Raw genomic sequence first — 18,255 nt, forward strand, 5'->3', positions numbered from 1 at the left:
CTCTCTAGATTTATGATTCTATTATCCTAATATTCTCAGAGCTTCTTGGAGCTATCCCAGCTGCAGGAAGGAAAGGAAACCCTTCTCTCAATATCTAAAATCACGTTCTGTGATTTGCCAAAATCAGGGTAAAATTTTTTTTTTTAGTGAGGCAATTGGGGTTAAGTGACTTGCCCAGGGTCACACAGCTAGTAAGTGTTAAGTGTCTGAGGCCGGATTTGAACTCAGGTACTCTTGACTCCAGGGCCGGTGCTCTATCCACTGTGCCATCTAGCTGCCCCCAATCAGGGTAAATTTCAAAGGTTGTTAAAGCCCTCCACCACCACTCCCAGTTCTCCCACCCAAGGCCCCCAACCTCCTTTCAGTATTTGCTCCCTTATCCCTTCCAATAGGGTTCTTCTTCTGCCCAGGTTCCCTCCTTCACTTCTACCAATGTGCCCCTATTCTGTGCTCAACAATCCAGCCTCGATGTATCTGTCCACAGTGGTACTGGTCTGCACTGGCACTTGTCTCTGAGAAAGTGGGTTAACCAGATACAGTAATCTCTGCTAATGGAGCCATTGGAAGACTGACTATATATTATATTGTAGTGGGAACTCCTCCTCTCATCAATAAACTTACAATCTTAGAACGATTCCAGACTTGAGGTTAAGTGACCTTCATATGGTCACTCAGCTAACATTTATGGAAGGCCAGAATGGAACCCAGGTCCTCCTTGTCCACGTACCCATACAATTCTCTCCACCATGCAGCCTCCCCAGAGTGTTTAACATGCTGCACAGGAACTAACGATCCTCATGAAGCTGGCCGATCAGTGAGGCAGGGGACTCTACCATGCACACATCTCATTTCTATTCTCACACTGCTATATTCACTATTTTCACACCACCAAACACAATGAATCCCTTGCAACAGACCTCAGTGGTTCTGCTCCCTGATACTAGAAACAGAAGAAAAGGCAGATAGATGCCTGAGACAAAGAAAACCTCAGCACTGCCTCGAGCCCAAGGATCACTCTCTCCTGAAGCATCACTCAGGACAAGGGCTGGGGCAATTGAGAGACTTTGGGATTTTCCAGGCACCAATGACAGAGGTCTTTGGTGTCTGGCCATTGTGCAGATCTGTGGGGCAGCCAGACCTCTAGGGGCCAAACTCCATGTCTGTTCCAATTAAACAATCGGCTTCTATTGCTTGCCCAGGCAGCCTGATTTCATTAGTCGGCCTGTTGTGGATGCTACAGATTCAGAAAAGTCTTTGATTGCTGAAGGGAGAAAATGTCAGGGAGTGAGGGATCAACTCTGGGGGAAGCCATGGGGCAGGGCCATCGACTCCCATTCTCCACCCCCCAATATCACAGTGAAGCCTTTTTCCAGGCCCAGGCCCTGTATCTATGCTCATCACAGCCTCTGAAGCTTTATTAATACCCACCCTTCTCTTTTCTTTTCTTTTTTTTTTTTAGTGAGGCAATTGGGGTTAAGTGACTTGCACAGGGTCACACAGCTAATAAGTGTTAAGTGTCTGAGGCCGGATTTGAACTCAGGTACTCCTGACTCCAGGGCCAGTGCTCTATCCACTGTGCCACCTAGCTGCCCCTATACCCACCCTTCTCCACTCTGCTGAGCCATAACCTGCCCACGCCTCAAGCCCAGTTAAAGTACCCTTTCCCTTCATGAAGCCTTCCTGGAGGTCTCCAGCCCACAGTGACCTTCCCCCATCCTTGACCTCCCACAGCTTTAAGGGTCTGTACTACATATTACATCATTTAATCATCCATTGATTCTCATGGTTTCGTTACTGCTTCTTCTGTTAATCTCATCTCCTCCCAAGTAGACTGTGAGCTCCTTCCTTTATCTTTTCTTCAGCACCTAGAGCAAGACTGGCCACACAACACTTACACAGATGAGTGGTCATTTCAATTTCCCAGAACCTGCCCAGCACTTAGCATAGTGCATTAAATAAATGCTTCTTTAACTGACCGACTAACCTTGACTTTTCTATACATACCATGAAAATCATCCCCCACCCCTATGTTAATCCCCTAACTCCCAACATACAGACCACATCATTCCGTCTCCCTCTTGCATTAGGTTAGAACTCTGTCTCATGTCTTCTCTATCTCTTGAGAAACCACTCTCATTTGTGCTGACCTGGGAAGAACCCACTTAACTTTCCATTTGAAAGGGTCATATTTAGTTAAAGAACCTTCTTGCCACAGATGGAGCCCAACAGGAGAACAGAGGGAGAAAGGTTTCTCCTGGGCCTGGCCATTCCCAAGGCCCAGAGCCCATGGGAAGCTAGACTTATTGACTCTTGGCCAAAGACAGCTTCCTGTTTCTAAGAATCCAGGGTTTTAAAAGGCGTCTTGGCCTTCCAGCTGCTCTTACACAAACAGCATTGTGGTGAAGCCAAAACATGTGGCTCAGATTTCCCCTCCAGAGCCCTTGGGCTCTCAAAGGAAGAGGAAAGTAGGCAGGCTGCCCAAGATGCCCGATGGATTGGACTGAACATAAGCAGTGGGGAAATCATGGCATTGGACAAGAAGGAAGAGAATAGCAACAATACAATGGAAAGAGCCCTCGTGTTGGCATCCAATGACCCAGGTCTAAACACCACTTAAGATGCTCACTGCCCATGTGACCATGGGCAAGCACATTAACATCTCTGATCTTCAGTTTAGTAAAATGAAGAGGATGGATTCGATGGCTTCTAGTCTCTTCTAGCTTTAGAGCTATCACACTCTGGATCCCTCTGCAAATCAGCAGTCCAATCTTCATAATGCTCAGGCAATAGTCAGCAAGCATTTATTAAGTACCTACTGTGAACCAGGCACTGTCCTTGGTTCTGGGGATACAAAGAAAACCTAGCCTGGCCCTGGCCCCCAGCCCCTGGCTGTGGGCCCAGCCCCCCAGGCACGCGAGGAGCTCACAACCTAATGCCAGGACCCAGGGCAGATTTGTCACAGGACAAAGTCCTCTGCTGCTCTCTTCCCTGGAATAATGCAGACTGTCCCTTTAGAGCAGGGTTCTTAACCTTTTCTGTGTCATAGCAGTCTAATAAAGCCTATGGACCCTTTGTCAAAATAAAGAAATGCTAAGTTTCAGAAAGTAAAGAAGTGACCTCCCCCGGCCCCCGCCCCGCCCCCATTCAATTTTATGGACTTTGGTCTCTAAGCTCCAAGAAGGGAGAGATCAGTTAGGGGAGGCTTCACAAAGAAGGGAGGCCTTGAAGTTGGCCTAGAAGAAGGGGGGGAAATCAGTAGACAGGAATATCTTGTGCTTTGCCCACAGGATTACACTTTTCCAAACACATTTAAATAAACACGCACATTTTAGAGAATACAGAGATGTCTTCACACCTATCCTGACTCTGAAAGTGTAAATGAGGGTTCAGCTAAAAGTCTGGCAGTCAGGGGATTTGGGCTACAGCCCATGCTCTGACACTGACTTAGAAGATTCCCCCAATAAAAGCAGTTAACCACTGATAACCACCTTGATTAGCCATCTGTAAAATGGACCCTGAAGCCATGCATTTAAGGAACTCGAGATTTTCTCAATATTTCCAGACCCATGAAAATAATCGTAACAACAACTGACATCAGTACGATCATCTGAGGTTTGAGCTTGGCAACAACCCTTGATGGTAGGTGCTGTAGACTTTGTGAAGACCTCCCCTATTTTTTATATAGATGAAGAGCCTGCATCTCAGAGAGGTCAAGTGACTTGCCTGTGGCCACACAGATAGTCAGTATGGAAGGCAGGGTTCAATACCAAGACTTCCTGCCTCCAAGTCCACTAATCCTAGACTGCCCTTCTTCACTTGCTGGTCCAAGTCCAGGTCGTCATATAGGAGTGCCTGGTCATTGCTAAGGGCTGTTAGCCCAAAACGCTTCGCTGCTGCTGCTGCTGTTGCTGTTGCTGCTGTTGCTGTTGCTGCTGCTGCAGCAGCGGCGGTGGCGGCAGCAGCTCCTCCTCCTCCTCCTCCTCCTCCCACAACCTCCAAAAGCCTCAGCCTGGCATTCAGGGTCCTCTTCCACCTAAGCCATCAGCTACAATAATATAAATCACACTTATTTAGCCTTTTATAGTTTAAAAGCACTTTCTATACATTATCTCATTATGAGTTGAAAAGTAATTATGTAAAATGCTTTGCATATTTTAAAGTGCTTGGTGACTTTGGTTTAGGTTTTTTTGTTTTGTTTTGGGTTTTTTTTTTTTTTTTTGGCGGGGCAATGGGGGTTAAGTGACTTGCCCAGGGTCACACAGCTAGTAAGTGTCAAGTGTCTGAGGCTGGATTTGAACTCAGGTACTCCTGAATCCAGGGCCGGTGCTTTATCCACTGCGCCACCTAGCCGCCCCGACTTTGAAGCATATAATGCTCACCATCACCATCATCTGAGCCTCACAATCCCTTGAAGTAGGCAAAGCACATATTATAACCCCCATGACACAGATGAGAAAACTGAGGCTCAGAGAGATCAACTGACTTCCTCAAGGAGGCAGCAAGATACAATGGGAGAACGGGGCAGCTAGGTGGCGCAGTGGATAAAGCACCGGCCCTGGATTCAGGAGTACCTGAGTTCAAATCCAGCCTCAGACACTTGACACTTACTAGCTGTGTGACCCTGGGCAAGTCCCTTAACCCCCATTGCCTCGCAAAAAAACAAAGATACAATGGGAGAAGAGCAAGATTTGGAGTAAAAGGACATTGGTCTGAATAACCTAAGAGGCTAGGTGGTGCAATGGTTAGAGCACTGGGCCCAGAGTCAGACTTGAGTTCAAATCTGGCATCAAACACTTCCTAGCTATGTGATTCTGGGAAAGTCACAACCTCCGTTTGCCTCCATCTCCTCAACTGTAAAATAAGAATAACAGCACCTACTTCACAGGGTATAGTGTTTAAAACAGTGCCTAGCAGATAGTAGGTGCTATATATAAATGCTTATTTCCTTCCCCTCTCCATTTGTTACCTCTGTGACCTTGGACAAATTACTTAATCTCTTGAAGTCTCTGTTTCCTCATCTATAAGATTAGGGGATTGGAATATGTGTGTGTATAAATATGTATGTATATATGTGTGTATGTATATATACACACATACATACATACATATACATATCTCTGTCTCTGGTTCTGGTAGAACCAGGATTTAAACCTAAGTCTTTGGACTCTCTGTCCAAAGTGTTTTTTCTATCACATTATTCCAACTCTATCTCCCAGAAGACCTCTAAAAATGCCATATACTATGTAGCCAGCCCAGTTGACTTGTCATCCCCCAAAGACTCACTTTCTTTTCTGGGCCTGTGTTACTGTCCACCTCTCCCTAGTTACACGATTGGAATACACACCTTTCTCCCAACCCTTTGTTCTCATAGTCAACCCATAGCCTTCACTTCCTTCAAGGTCTATCTTAAAGATACTTCCTTAAGGAAATCTTCCAATGGATACCATCACCCAACAATGACCTGTTTGTAAAGCCATTATTACTGTTCTGAGAATGAGAGGATGTTAAAGCTAGAAGGCACTTCAGCAGTCATCTAGTTCAACTCTCCTATTTTACAGACGAAGAAAGTGAGACCCACAGAGGGGATGTCTGATTAGAGGCCTTTCTCTAGACATTCTCTCTAATTATTTGATGTGCGTATTTCTTATCTCCCTAACAGGATTATAAGCACCTGGAGGGAAAGAACCAAATGATACCCAAGCTCAGTTAATGTTGGTTGAACCTAAAGAATTGAACAGATTGGGTGAAGCTTGGGGCTGAGGCTCCATTCATCCCTGAAGTGCCTGACTCTCTCTAAAGCTTGCATCTCCTCTCTGCCTGCAGTGTTTGGGCTTCCAAGGGTTAAGTAGAAAAACAACCTAACCCTAATAACCATCTGACCTGTTATCTTTATCCTCAACCAGGAGAGAGTAAGCTGAATCATTGCTTGCTGACTCGAGTTATAACAAATATGCCATCTGGCCCCTGGCTAATGAGCTTGTTTGTTTTTAAGGAGATGAGTATTTACATGAATTGAGATGTTGGATAGTGATGGAGGTGAAAGGAAACAGAAGTCAGAAGGAAAGGAGGATGGTAGCATATCTACTCTTAGCCAGCCCTAACCCTAGTATCTTGCTGACCCAAATCATAAATCAATCACTAAGCATTTATTAAGCGTCTATTGTATGCCAGACATTGTGCTAGGCTCTTGGCATACAAAAACAAAAATGAAGCCACACTCTCCCTGGAGGAGTTTGTATTCTGTCGGTGGAGACACATCTACACATATAAGTTTATACAAAATAAATTCAACTTACTTGTGAAGAAATTGGCAGCTAGAGAGACCCACTGAGAAATGTAGAGCCTTGAGTTAAAAAGTCTTTGCTGGCTCCAGACCAGGACTTAAGCCCCATGGCAAGAGAATCCCAGCAGATTTTCATGTCTACAGAGAGCCAAGAGGTGATTGTAGCTATTATGGACTGTCATAAAAAGTGTTCAGTCAATAAAACTGGATTCTAAGGTCTTGCCTCCACCACTAACTAGGAATGTGACCTTGGGTAAATAATTTCACCTCTCTGGGCCTCAATTACCCCATTGGTACAATGAATTCCAAGGTCTCTTTCCAGTTCTAAAATTCAGGTTCTACGGTGAGCAATTCACTGTCTCTAGAGATTGTCTATTCACTTTATCTTGGGAGGTTGTAACGTGAGGAGGGACTTTCTCATGTTAATCTGAAATCCATCTCCCAGTTACTTCCATCCCCATTGATCCTAATTTTCTTCCTTGGAGAGCCATAATTTAAAAATTCTAATCAATCTGTGAGCTCAATGAGGTGGGTATTCCCACCATTGAAACAGATTGAAATCCAACTATGACTGCCCATCCTGTGTGGCTCTTGTCCAGATGCTCCCAGAAGTTTACCAAAGGAGTCCACCCAACATCCTGGGAGGGGGAGGGGTCTCTACTCATTTTCTCTTGACATCAAGAGGATACCAGTGGAGCCATGGACCATTCATCAGTTGCCTCCCACATTCACCATGAAACCAGCTCATATTTTCATCCCATTCATTTCTTTAGGGGCAACATGATATTATACATAGAAAGCTGAACAGAACTTGGAATTGGGAGTTAGGAAGACCTGAGTTTAAATCTAGTTTCCAGCAAGCACTAGCTGTAAAACCTTGAGCAAGTCACTTAATCTTTTGAAGCCTCAATTTACCCATCTGCAAAATGGGGAGAGATAAAAGCACCAACCTCACGGGGTTCCTGTAAGATTGAAATCGGATAATATAAAGTGCTTTGCAAGTCTTAAAACACTACATGAATGTTAGCTCTTATGATTCAAAATTAATGACATTTTAGGAGGCAAAGGATGCTAAGAATCATAATTTTTTTCTTTTTTTTTTTTTTTTAGTGAGGCAATTGGGGTTAAGTGACTTGCCCAGGGTCACACAGCTAGTAAGTATTGTCTGAGGCCGGATTTGAACTCAGGTACTCCTGACTCCAGGGCCGGTGCTCTATCCACTGCGCCACCTAGCTGCCCCAGAATCATAATTTTTAGATTGTCTATAAACTTTAGCACAGCTGTCAATTTTCTAAGTGTGAGATAATTGTCCAAAAACTAATGAACAAATATGCTACTGGAGAAACGTGGTCCTCTTCACCATGATAATTCTTCAGATATTCAAGGAAATGTTCCCAAGGAGGTGATGCTGAGAAGGGGATTGCATGGATGCATGGGAGACTGGGTTAGACAACCTCTAGAGTCCTTAAGACACTAAGAGGGAAATCGTGTCCCCCCTAAGCTTTCTCTTCTTCAGGCTAAGTAGCCTTCTTCCAACCTTTTTGTCTGGAATAACTCCCCCTAGCCTCTTCATCCTTTTCTTTTTTTTTTCTTTTTTTTTCACGAATTTGCGTGTCATCCTTGCGCAGGGGCCGTGCTAATCTCTGTATCGTTCCAATTTTAGTATATGTGCTGCCGAAGAGAGCACTCTTCATCCTTTTCTGAGCCTTCTCATTTATCAGCTTTCCTTTTAATCATTCTGGTTTCTGTCAATTAACCCTTCCCCAAAGCAAGCAGGCTTATAGACCCCATCTATAGAGGAAAGAATGGTACAGCAGAGGGACCCACACAAGTGGGCATCTACATGACTCCACCACATAACACAGATGGGTCAGGTGAGTGCCTTCTACTTCTGCATCCTATGTTTGGCTCACATGCCTCCTCCCCTTTCTGTGCCCTTTTCCCCTTGCAGATTACCCATTTCACTAAGGCATCCACTGCCCTCTGGCAGAGTCTCCCAGTGAGCCACTTCCCACTCCCCTAATCAAATCCCATGCCTGGGAAAGACTCTGATATCTGCCAGTTACACCTGATTCTAAATGTCACTGACTGCGTTGCCCTCACTTGGGGGGACTTGTATTTCCAGCCTGATGGTAGCATGGAAGGCTATGTCCTAATAAAGGAACTGATCAACCTGCAGGATTATTTTGGATGTTTTTGTTTTATTGCTTTGTTTTTGAGAGAGAGAGAGAGAGAGAGAGATTGTGTGTGTGTGTGTGTGTGTGTGTGTGTGTGTGTAAGAAGGCTTCCTATCTCCCAGATCCCCATGTGCAGAACATGGAAATGGCTCCTTCATATAATGTCAGAGATACCAGGGAGTACAGATAAAAAATCCTCCCCATCAGGTGGCAGATGCCTGGTATTCTACTATGAAAGACACCCATCCCTTTCTAAATGCATATGCCCCTGGGAGGGATGCTAATTTAAACTGTTATCCATCACATGCCTCAATGTGAATGAAGGCACTGGAATTTTGTTGAGGCAGGAGAGAAAGGGCCAGAGGATTCTCCCCCATGGTGATAAGGAAACAGGTTCTGCTGGGCTGAGAGAAGGGCCCTGCAGGTGGGGCAAGGGAGCCAAAGGAGGATTCAAAGTCAAACTCGGCAGATTTCCCAATCTCGCCACCAGCCAACCCCAGAGATGTAACTAGCAATTTCTGGTAACTAGCAATTTTTGCCCCAAGGGTATTAGCATTAAAAGGATTCCCAACAGGAGGGGGAAGGAAGAGAAGGGCAACAGGGACCTCAGATACCTCAAGGGTATCGCTAGAGCTAGGCTTGGAAAGAGCTTGCCCGGGGGTAGGGGAAGAAGCTGATGCCACCTCCCAGCTTTCTATTTAAACTAATTGTTCTTATTACCTAGGTGTTAAAACTCAAGTGGTTTCCACAAGATTTCGAATGCCTTTCAATGATCGTTACATTTTGGTGCCCTGGGTCAACTGTAGTTACCCTGTCCTAGTTACAGTTTAGCCAGTAACCAGATTATAAAATCAGAACATAACAGACCTAGACAAAGCCTTAGAAAATATAATTTCCTCCTTAAGAAACTAAGGCAAAGGGCGGCTAGGTGGCACAGTAGATAGAGCACTGGCCCTGGATTCAGGAGTACCTGAGTTCAAATCCAGCCTCAGACACAACACTTACTAGCTGTGTGACCCTGGGCAAGTCACTTAACCCTAATTGCCTCACGAAAGGAAGGAAGGAAGGAAGGAAGGAAGGAAGGAAGGAAGGAAGGAAGGAAGGAAGGAAGGAAGGAAGGAAGGAAGGAAGGAAGGAAGGAAGGAAAAGAAAAGAAAGAAAAAAGAAGAAACTAAGGCGAAGGCAAATGATTCAAACAAGGTCACACAGTTGATGAGTAAACAAGTCAGGACTACAACTCAGGTCCTATTTTTTCATAAGGATGTTATTCTTGGTAGGAAAGTGGAAGAAATCAACTTTCTTCTCTTCTTGCCTGGAATTTCTCCCAACTGGCCTTGAGAAAGAGGCTAGTTTTTATGTTGAGGGCTGAGGAAATGTTTATTAGTCACTTGCAAAGCATCAGTGATTTGGTGGGAATGTTAGCCTCTGTTCTCTCCCTGATCTCAGGTGACAGATTTCCAGTGTGTGATCCATGAGATGGATCTCCCCTGGCAACCTTTCCTAAAAGGACTGGAGTTTTCAGGCAGATTATGGCTCCGACACAATATGGCAAAAGTCTGGCCCTAGTTAGTAGAGAAGGAAATTCAGTGAGAACAGGTCGGAGGCAGGGGGCTCTGGGTGGGTTAGGCTCAGTGTTCAGCGAGCCTTGGAAAATCTTGGCCAGGGGTGAGCATGCGGCTTGGCCACCGGCCTGATATCCTGTCAGTTTCTGGAGCCTTTGCGCTGGGTGGGTCTGTTCTGGAAGTCGGCCAGGCTTTCTCCAGAGAGTTTTTATTAAGAAGAAACAGTCGAAGACCCAAGCCGGTCCTTCTAAAAATTGTGAAGTCAGCTAAGCTTGTGTTCTGTAGCTGCAGTGTTCCTGTTCTTCACCTTCCACGGCCTGCCACCACCCATTCCTTAGGGGAACCCTCCTCTCTCAGGCTCCCTAGCTCCCTCTCCTAACAAAACCTCTCAGACAAAGCTCTGAAGCCTCGATATAAGGCTCACACAAAGGCTTACTCTGGAGGTATTTGCATTTTCACAAGGATTTAATAAGTCTTCAGCTAAAGGAAAGAGTTTCCAATGGGAAGATTTTAGGCATCAACAAGTTGGCTGGGGAGGTTGGAGACTCATACAACTAGAAGGAAAAGTACCTTAGCTGCCTTCTGGTCTACATACCTCCCATTACAGATTAGGAAACTGAGGCTGGTGAGGCAGGGGAGGGGAGAAGGGGTAAATTGTTTTGTGTGTGGGTTTTTTGTTTTTGTTTTTGCAGGGCAATGAGGGTTAAGTGACTTGCCCAGGGTCACACAGCTAGTTAAGTGTCAAGTGTCTGAGGCTGGATTTGAACTCAGGTACTCCTGAATCCAGGGCGAGTGCTTTATCCACTGCACCACCTAGCTGCCCCAGAGGGTAAATTTTTTAATCCAAGTTCATATAGGTACTAAGCACATCAGAGATTAGATATCTGAAGCCCTAGCCTCTGAAGCAAAGGGTTTTGTCCAGGCTTGCTATTTTTTGCTCCCCTGATATCACAGCATAGGTCCTGCTGGAGGCCCCTCACACTTAACAACTCTAAGGAAAGACCATCATGGGTCTTTGACTTTTATCAGTGTACAAGCATCTGAAGGTATGTAGGATACAGGGGACGGAAAGGGAGGGCAGAAAACTGAGCTCCTTGCTGGGTTGAGCCTTGGGTCATAGGGCGAGAGAGCCGCTGCTAGCTGTTTTCTGGTCCTCTAACAGGGGGGCTGGTGCTAACAGATGTGTTCCCAAGACCTCTGGGGAGAAGGGGAAACATTTGACTTTCCAGGTGTCTATTCACAGGAAGGCCATGTTTATTCGGCCTGCTCGCTTAAGGGAAGGGGGCAAAAGGGATTTGGGGGTCAGGAAATAAAATGTCCCTGACTTCACCTGCCACTGTCTGCCAGAAGCTTGCTCAAGACCTCTTACGTTAAGGACAGCCTCCCATCCACCCTGAGATAGCAACTGTGAATGTCAGAGCAGAGGCCAGGAGAAACATAGTCTTTGTGTGTGTTTACTACAATTCAGAACAGAATACCCTTTGTTGTTGCTACTTTTAAAGATAGTCAAGTCCTACTGTAAGGAAATCTAATAGATGAAAACTAGCACTTAGAAAAATAGATAAGTAGTGGCCAGAGTGTTGAATTTGGAACTGGGAGGTCTGGGTTCAAATCCTGACTCTGCAACTTACTGCCCTACAAGCTTTCTCATATTGTGATTCCTCAGGACTTCACTTTCCTTCTCTTTGAGATGGGGAGAGCAAGCAATCAACAAGAATTTATTAAAGGCCCAAAAGATAAGACAAAATAGTCCCTGCCTTCAAAGAGCCAACCTTCTATAGATGATCTCCAAGGTTCTAAATCAATTCAATAAGGATTTATTAAGTGATACTATGTGCCAGGCACAGTACTAAGTAAGCACTGGGATACAATAAGAGGGCAAATAAAGCAAAATAGTCCCTGCCCTCAAGAAGTTTACAATCTAATGGGGGGAAAAGCTTACAAACAAAAAGACACAAAGCAAACTATGTACGGGAATAATAGGAAATAAGTAAAAGATGGAAAGCAGTCAAATTAAGAAAGGTTGGGGAAGACTTCAAATCTATGAATTTAGGATTGTTCACTTTTTTTCTTTTTCTTTTTTTTTTAGTGAGGCAATTGGGGTTAAGTGACTTGCCCAGGGTCACACAGCTAGTAAGTGTCAAGTGTCTGAGGCCGGATTTGAACTCAGGTACTCCCGACTCCAGGGCTGGTGCTCTATCCACTGCGCCACCTAGCTGCCCTGGATTGTTCACTTTTTAAAAAAATAAATCATCACAGAATTCCTCAAGCATCTTCCTCTTGTTGATAATCTCCAATTTACCCTGTATCTATCTAGTTTATACATTGTTGTTTACATGTTATCTTCCCTATTAGATTGTAAGTTCCTTCAGAACAGGGATTTTTTTTTTCTTTTGCCTTTTGTTGTATCCATAGCACTTAGTACAGTGATTGACATGATACACAGTAGGTGCTTAAATGCTTGTTGACTGACTGACTTTAAATAACTAACTTCAAATTATTTTGGTTTTGGGAGTATAGATCAGCAACTGTCCTGAAACCTCCAGTCTCAGAGGGCCCAGAGCATCGAGAGCTACCAAGTCTCACAGCCAGTATGTGTCAAAGGCAGCATTTGAACTCAAGTCTTCCTGATTCTGATCACTTCTTTAACCACTACTCCACATTGCCTCTCTACCTTCTAGAACATTGTAGAAATATTAGAATCATGAGATTGGTTTAGAGCTGGAAGAGACCTTGGTCCCTAATCCAACCAACCCCCTTATTTTATAGATAGGGAAAATGAGGTCCAGAGAAGTGACTTGTCTAAGGTGTCTAAGGTCACACACTCTTTTCCACTGCACCAAACTTATTTGATTTCCTGAAATGTGACTTACACACAACATTTCTATTAAATTACTTTCAAACCTCACAAATAGGAAAAGAGATTACAGAGCCTGTCTAGCCAGGGATAGAGATACAAAGGGGTCGTAAGACCCTGGGCTCATAGGATCACAGATCTATAATGGGAAGGAACCTCAGAGGCTTTCTTCTCCAACCTCTTCATATTACAGATGAAGAAACCAAGGCCCAGAAAGTCAAGGATTCACTTTGGAGGAAATAGGACAGAGTAAAGTAAATCCTAGAACTATGAACCCATTTGTCTGTAATTTCCGAAGAACTCGTGAAATTTGTCAGTGTTCTGCTTTTTTATCTTTTGGCTTAAAGAAATTATTGTTTGAAATTCAAGACAGGGGGCAACTAGGTGGCACAGTGGATAAAGCACGGGCCCTGGATTCAGGAGGACCTGAGTTCAAATACATCCTCATACACTTGACACTTACTAGCTCTGTGACCCTGAGCAACTCACTTAACCCTCATTGCCCCACCCCCCAAAAAAGAAAGCAAGCAATCCAAGACAAAAAGAGATATCTTCTACTCTAGGTTTAATCTTTCTTAGAGAGCCAGAGGCAAGTTCAGCTATAATCCAAGATATAGAGAAAGAGATAGAGAGATAGAAGATAGATAGATAGATAGATAGAGAGAGAGAGAGAGAGAGAGAGAGAGAGAGAGAGAGAGAGAGAGAGATACATACATACATATACATACACATAATAATGAACATTTGTCTTTGGTCCTTCCTGACCTCCTCTTTTTCCCATCATGGAAAGCTCCTTGGGAGTAGAGACTTTGTCTAATCTAAATGTTCTATCTCCCCACAGGGTCCAGTACACAGGTTTGTTATAGTTGTTGAGTCCTTTCAATCCCACCTGACTCTTCCTGACCCTATTCTATTTGGGTTTTCCTAGGTAGAGACGCTCAGGAAGTTTGCCATTTCCTTTTCCAGCTCATTTTATAGATGAGGAAACTGAGACAAATAGGGTTAAGGGACTTGCCCAGGTTCACACAGCTAGTAAGTATCTGAGAACAGATTTGAACTCAGGAAGATGAGTCTTCCTGACCAGACCAGGAGCTTTATCCACTGTGCCACCTAGCTGCCCTAGTACACAGATGGTACTTTATAAATAAATAGGGGTTGGGAAAGATAACAGTTATTAAGAGCCTGTTATTAAACATTTACTAGCATTCCCCAAATTGCCCCTCCCCAGGGTGTCTGCCTTTTGACAGGAGACAGTATCTTAATACAAAACAACAACAACAACAACAACAACAACAAAAACCAATGTAGAATTTCAGGGAAATCTCTTGTGACATAAAAGAATCCCCTTTCCCAAACCCCTAAAATCATAAAAGATTGAGTCATGTTGTTCTGGAACTGATAGAGATTTTGGAGGCCTTTCTCTAGTACAACCCAACCCAACCCATTTTGCAGAAGAGGAAGTAGAGGCCCAAATAAAATAAGTGATTTCCCCACACTATGGCTGCCTATTAACACAATTGAGATTTGCCTCATTCTCTCTGTAAAAGCGTTCTGATGCTATCTGCACGGATTATTTCCCAATTCTTCAACTGGACTATTAGCTGCTCTAGAGTAAAGAACACATTATTTTCTACCCTCCTTGCAATCTGATGCCTTGGTGTCTAGTGCTTTTAATTCGATATGATTCAATATTTCAATTCAACAATTATGAAGCAATTACTATATACTGTGTTGTATAGAACACTGCTCAGCAAATGCTCAATCAGTGTCTTTGACTGGCACTTTCCTTTTTCTCACCTTCTACCTAGAAAGTGTTCCCCCAAAATAAATTAATTAATTTTTAAAAAAGAAAAAGAAAGTGCTCCCACCAGCTCTACCCATTGAAATCCTAGATTTTCAAGTTTCAGTTAAAATTCCTGAAACTTTCTATGATCTTCTCAGTAAGATACAACTTTTCCTTTCCAAAAAATCATTTCCATTCAGTATACCAACTACATACTAGACCCTAGAGGGATATCCAAAGTTTAGATAAGATACAGTCTTTGCTACCATGGAACTAACTTATAGTCTAGTAATATTACAAGTGGGCATCCAGGTGGCACAGTGGGAAAAGTGCCAGACCTGGAGTTGGGAATACTCATTTTCCTAAATTCAAATCCAGCCTCAGACACTTACTAGCCAGGTGACCCTGGACAAGTCACTTAACTATGATCACCTCGGTTTCCTCATCTGTAAAATGAGGTGGAGAAGGAAATTGCAACCCACTCAAGTATTTCTGCCAAGTGTAACGATTGGAATAACGCCACCTGCTCGATACTTACTGTAGAGGAGTTCTGCCCATGAAGGGAAGGTCTTTGAGGGCAAGACCAGGAGTCAGGAAGTGACGCGGGCTAGTGGGAGGAGGAAGGAAGAGACTGGCGCTCAGTCTCGGGCTCTTTCCTTTGGACGCTGGCGGAGAAGGGAGCTAGAAATGTGCTCTCCCTTTAATAGATAGGAATCTAGGCCTTTTTCTCTCTCTTTACCAAACTCTTATTCTCCTTAATAAATGCTTAAAAGTCTAACTCTTGCTAAAGCTTATAATTTATTGGCGACCACTCATTAGATATTTTAGACAGTTTAGCTAGAATTTTAACCCTTGACACAAGAAAACCCCAAGTGGGGGTCACGAAGAGTAAGACACACCTGAACAACAACAAATGTAATAAGACACCAAAAGCAATCAGAATATATATTGTTTACTTGGTAATCCCATGTCTACTCTTGGACTTCACAGAGCCCTCTGTCTCTAGCATTGCTATTTCTGCATCTGTGTGATCTCCCTTTCTAGACTGGAGCTCTTAAAGAGAAGGACATTTGTGTGACTTTTCATGGTATTTCTCACCACCACCAATGCCTCATGCCTTTTCCTTCGCAGACCTCACCTAGCACAGTGCTTACATGTATTAGGTGTTTACAGATTGTGTGGAGCTCCTGAATCCCTCTTTTACTTGGCAGCCCTTTAATACTTGAAGCCGGCTCTCATGTCCTCCCTGAGTCTTCCCTGCCCTGGTCTAGATATGTCCAATGCCTTTAGATGGCATGGTTTCAAATCCCTTGGCCATTCCAGGCTGCTCTAAACTCATTCCAGTTGGTCAATGTCCATCCTACAATGTAGCCCCCAAAACTGAACTGAGTAGTCAGAGCACTGGCCAGATGTGGTCTACACAGGGCACTGTATAGTGGGACTGTCATTTGTCTCTTCCTGAACAGATGCCTTTAATGCAATCTAAAAATCACATGAGGCTTTTTATTTGGGGCAGGAGGTGCCATGTCATACTAGAATCACTAACATATGAATTTTTCATATGAACAGTTGTCCAACCAGGTTTCCTTCATTCTATCTTTGAGCAGTTGATTTTTGGAACCCAGATGTATGACTTTGCATTTATTCCTATCAAATTTCATCTCATGCTAATTGCTTCGTCATGTATGTTCTGGTCTCTGAATTCTCCGAATTTGCAGTCTCGTTGAAGAGACAAAACAAAGGCCCAGGAAATAGAGAACAATACAGAGCAATACATAATATGGGGATAAATTAAACAGAATTAAGCACCAAAATGGAACAGATGGTAAGTGCTATGGGTAGTCAGGAAGGAGAAAGGTTAGTGTGGTTTATTGAACTGACTGGGGAAGATTTCATGAAGATAGAATGTGCAATGGAAGGGTTCCTTTGAAGGATAGGTAAGATTTAGATTGGTGAAGAGGAAATAGGAAAGGACTATGAGTTGAGGGAATAACATGGAAAATGGAAAGGGGACAGAAAGGAACATGACAACTGCAGGGAATGTAGAAAAGACCAGCCTTGCTTCTGTGGAAGATTCATTCTGGAGAAAAACAGGAAATGTTTAGATGCCTGAGAGGAGGATATAGATTATGAAAGGCCAAAGGGGACAAAAGTCATTAAATCCAGGGGCAGCTAGGTGGCGCAGTGGATAAAGCACCAGCCCTGGATTCAGGAGGACCTGAGTTCAAATTTGACCTCAGGGGCAGCTAGGTGGCACAGTGGATAGAGCACCGGCCCTGGAGTCAGGAGGACCTGAGTTCAAATCCAGCCTCAGACACTTGACACTTGCTAGCTGTGTGACCCTGGGCAAGTCACTTAACCCCAATTGCCTCACTAAAAAAAAAAAAAAATCAGAAGTCCATGAAGATTTAAACTCTACTTCCACAGAAAATAGAGACAAATCCACCGAAGCTACAATGACACACTCTCAGGCTACTAGTGGATATGAAGTAAATGACCCATCTCCAGGCTTTTTTTTTTCATTAACATACCATCCTCTTAGCCAATCAGAAAAAAAACTGATTGGTTCTGGCTGCCTCGTTGCCTTGGCAACACAGACTTGAGTGAGGGAGGAGTGGAGGCAGACGGGGGAGTGGGGAGAGCCATAGCAATAGAACTTAGTATTCTATGACTTTAAATTGTCTACCATATCCACCTCACAGCTGTCCCCATCCCTAGATGAAATATCTCTTCCCATATCATGTGATATCAGGTATTAAAAAGGTCCACAAGTCTTCCCAATACCCCCTCCAAAAAAAACCCTCATCCACTATCCCTCTCACAGTGCTTGAGATTCCTAAAAGTAATCAACCCCTTGGATTATTTTTTGAGCATCAGTAGTGAATAAAAAACTGCTACAGGACAGGGCTCATGGAAATATTCATCGCTGGAGTATTCTGTTTCTTGACAGCCCCTATTAGGAGGCAGATATGACTTAGTAATTGGTGGGACTCAGTATCTGTTATCAGAAAAGCAGAGAACAGGGCTCTGAGGGGAACAGATGAGATCGAGGAATAGGCACATTCTAATGGGGGGCAGGAAGACCTATAGGATGGGGTACCTTCTAGGGAGGGCAGCCCTAAATGCCATATCCCAGTAGAGAGGCCTGGATGGGCAAGAATCCAGCATGAGAACCTTGTGTATCTAGGAAAGAATCAGGGAAGTCCCAGAGACAAACTGGGGGCTTCTTCAATTTTGCAGAGGCCAGATTCATCCCGGTCAAATCTCTTTCTCTCTCCTGCCTCCATTTCCTCACCTGCCAAAAGGACTTGCCTCAGCAAGTAGGAAATGAGATTTGGGGAATGGTGCTTAGATATGTGTGTTCTGTGGGTTAGGAAATGTGTCATCCATAAGCTGTGTGACCTTCAACAAATCATTTCAGCTCTATGAGCCTCAGTATCCTTATCTGGAAAAGGAGAGGATTAGACTAGATGACCTCTGTGATCCCTTCTGGCTCTAGAGTTAAGAGCCTATCATCCTTGGGGCAGCTAGGTGGTGCAGTGGATAGAGCACCAGCCCTGGATTCAGGAGGACCTGAGTTCAAATCAGACCTC

At 44.0% G+C, this 18,255-nt stretch overlaps 1 protein-coding gene and 1 non-coding gene across 3 annotated transcripts in view; both read right to left on the minus strand.

Moving 5' to 3' along the window:
• RNF165 (ring finger protein 165) overlaps positions 1-18,255 on the minus strand; it is a 169,780-nt gene that overhangs the window by 61,559 nt on the left and 89,966 nt on the right. The gene's annotated exons all lie outside the window — the stretch shown is intronic.
• Positions 7,867-7,970, minus strand: LOC122737618. The gene has a single exon (XR_006354435.1). It is a non-coding gene; the product is annotated as a U6 spliceosomal RNA (small nuclear RNA).

This window comes from Dromiciops gliroides, chromosome 1 (assembly GCF_019393635.1).
Source record: "Dromiciops gliroides isolate mDroGli1 chromosome 1, mDroGli1.pri, whole genome shotgun sequence".
Taxonomy (NCBI): domain Eukaryota; kingdom Metazoa; phylum Chordata; class Mammalia; order Microbiotheria; family Microbiotheriidae; genus Dromiciops; species Dromiciops gliroides.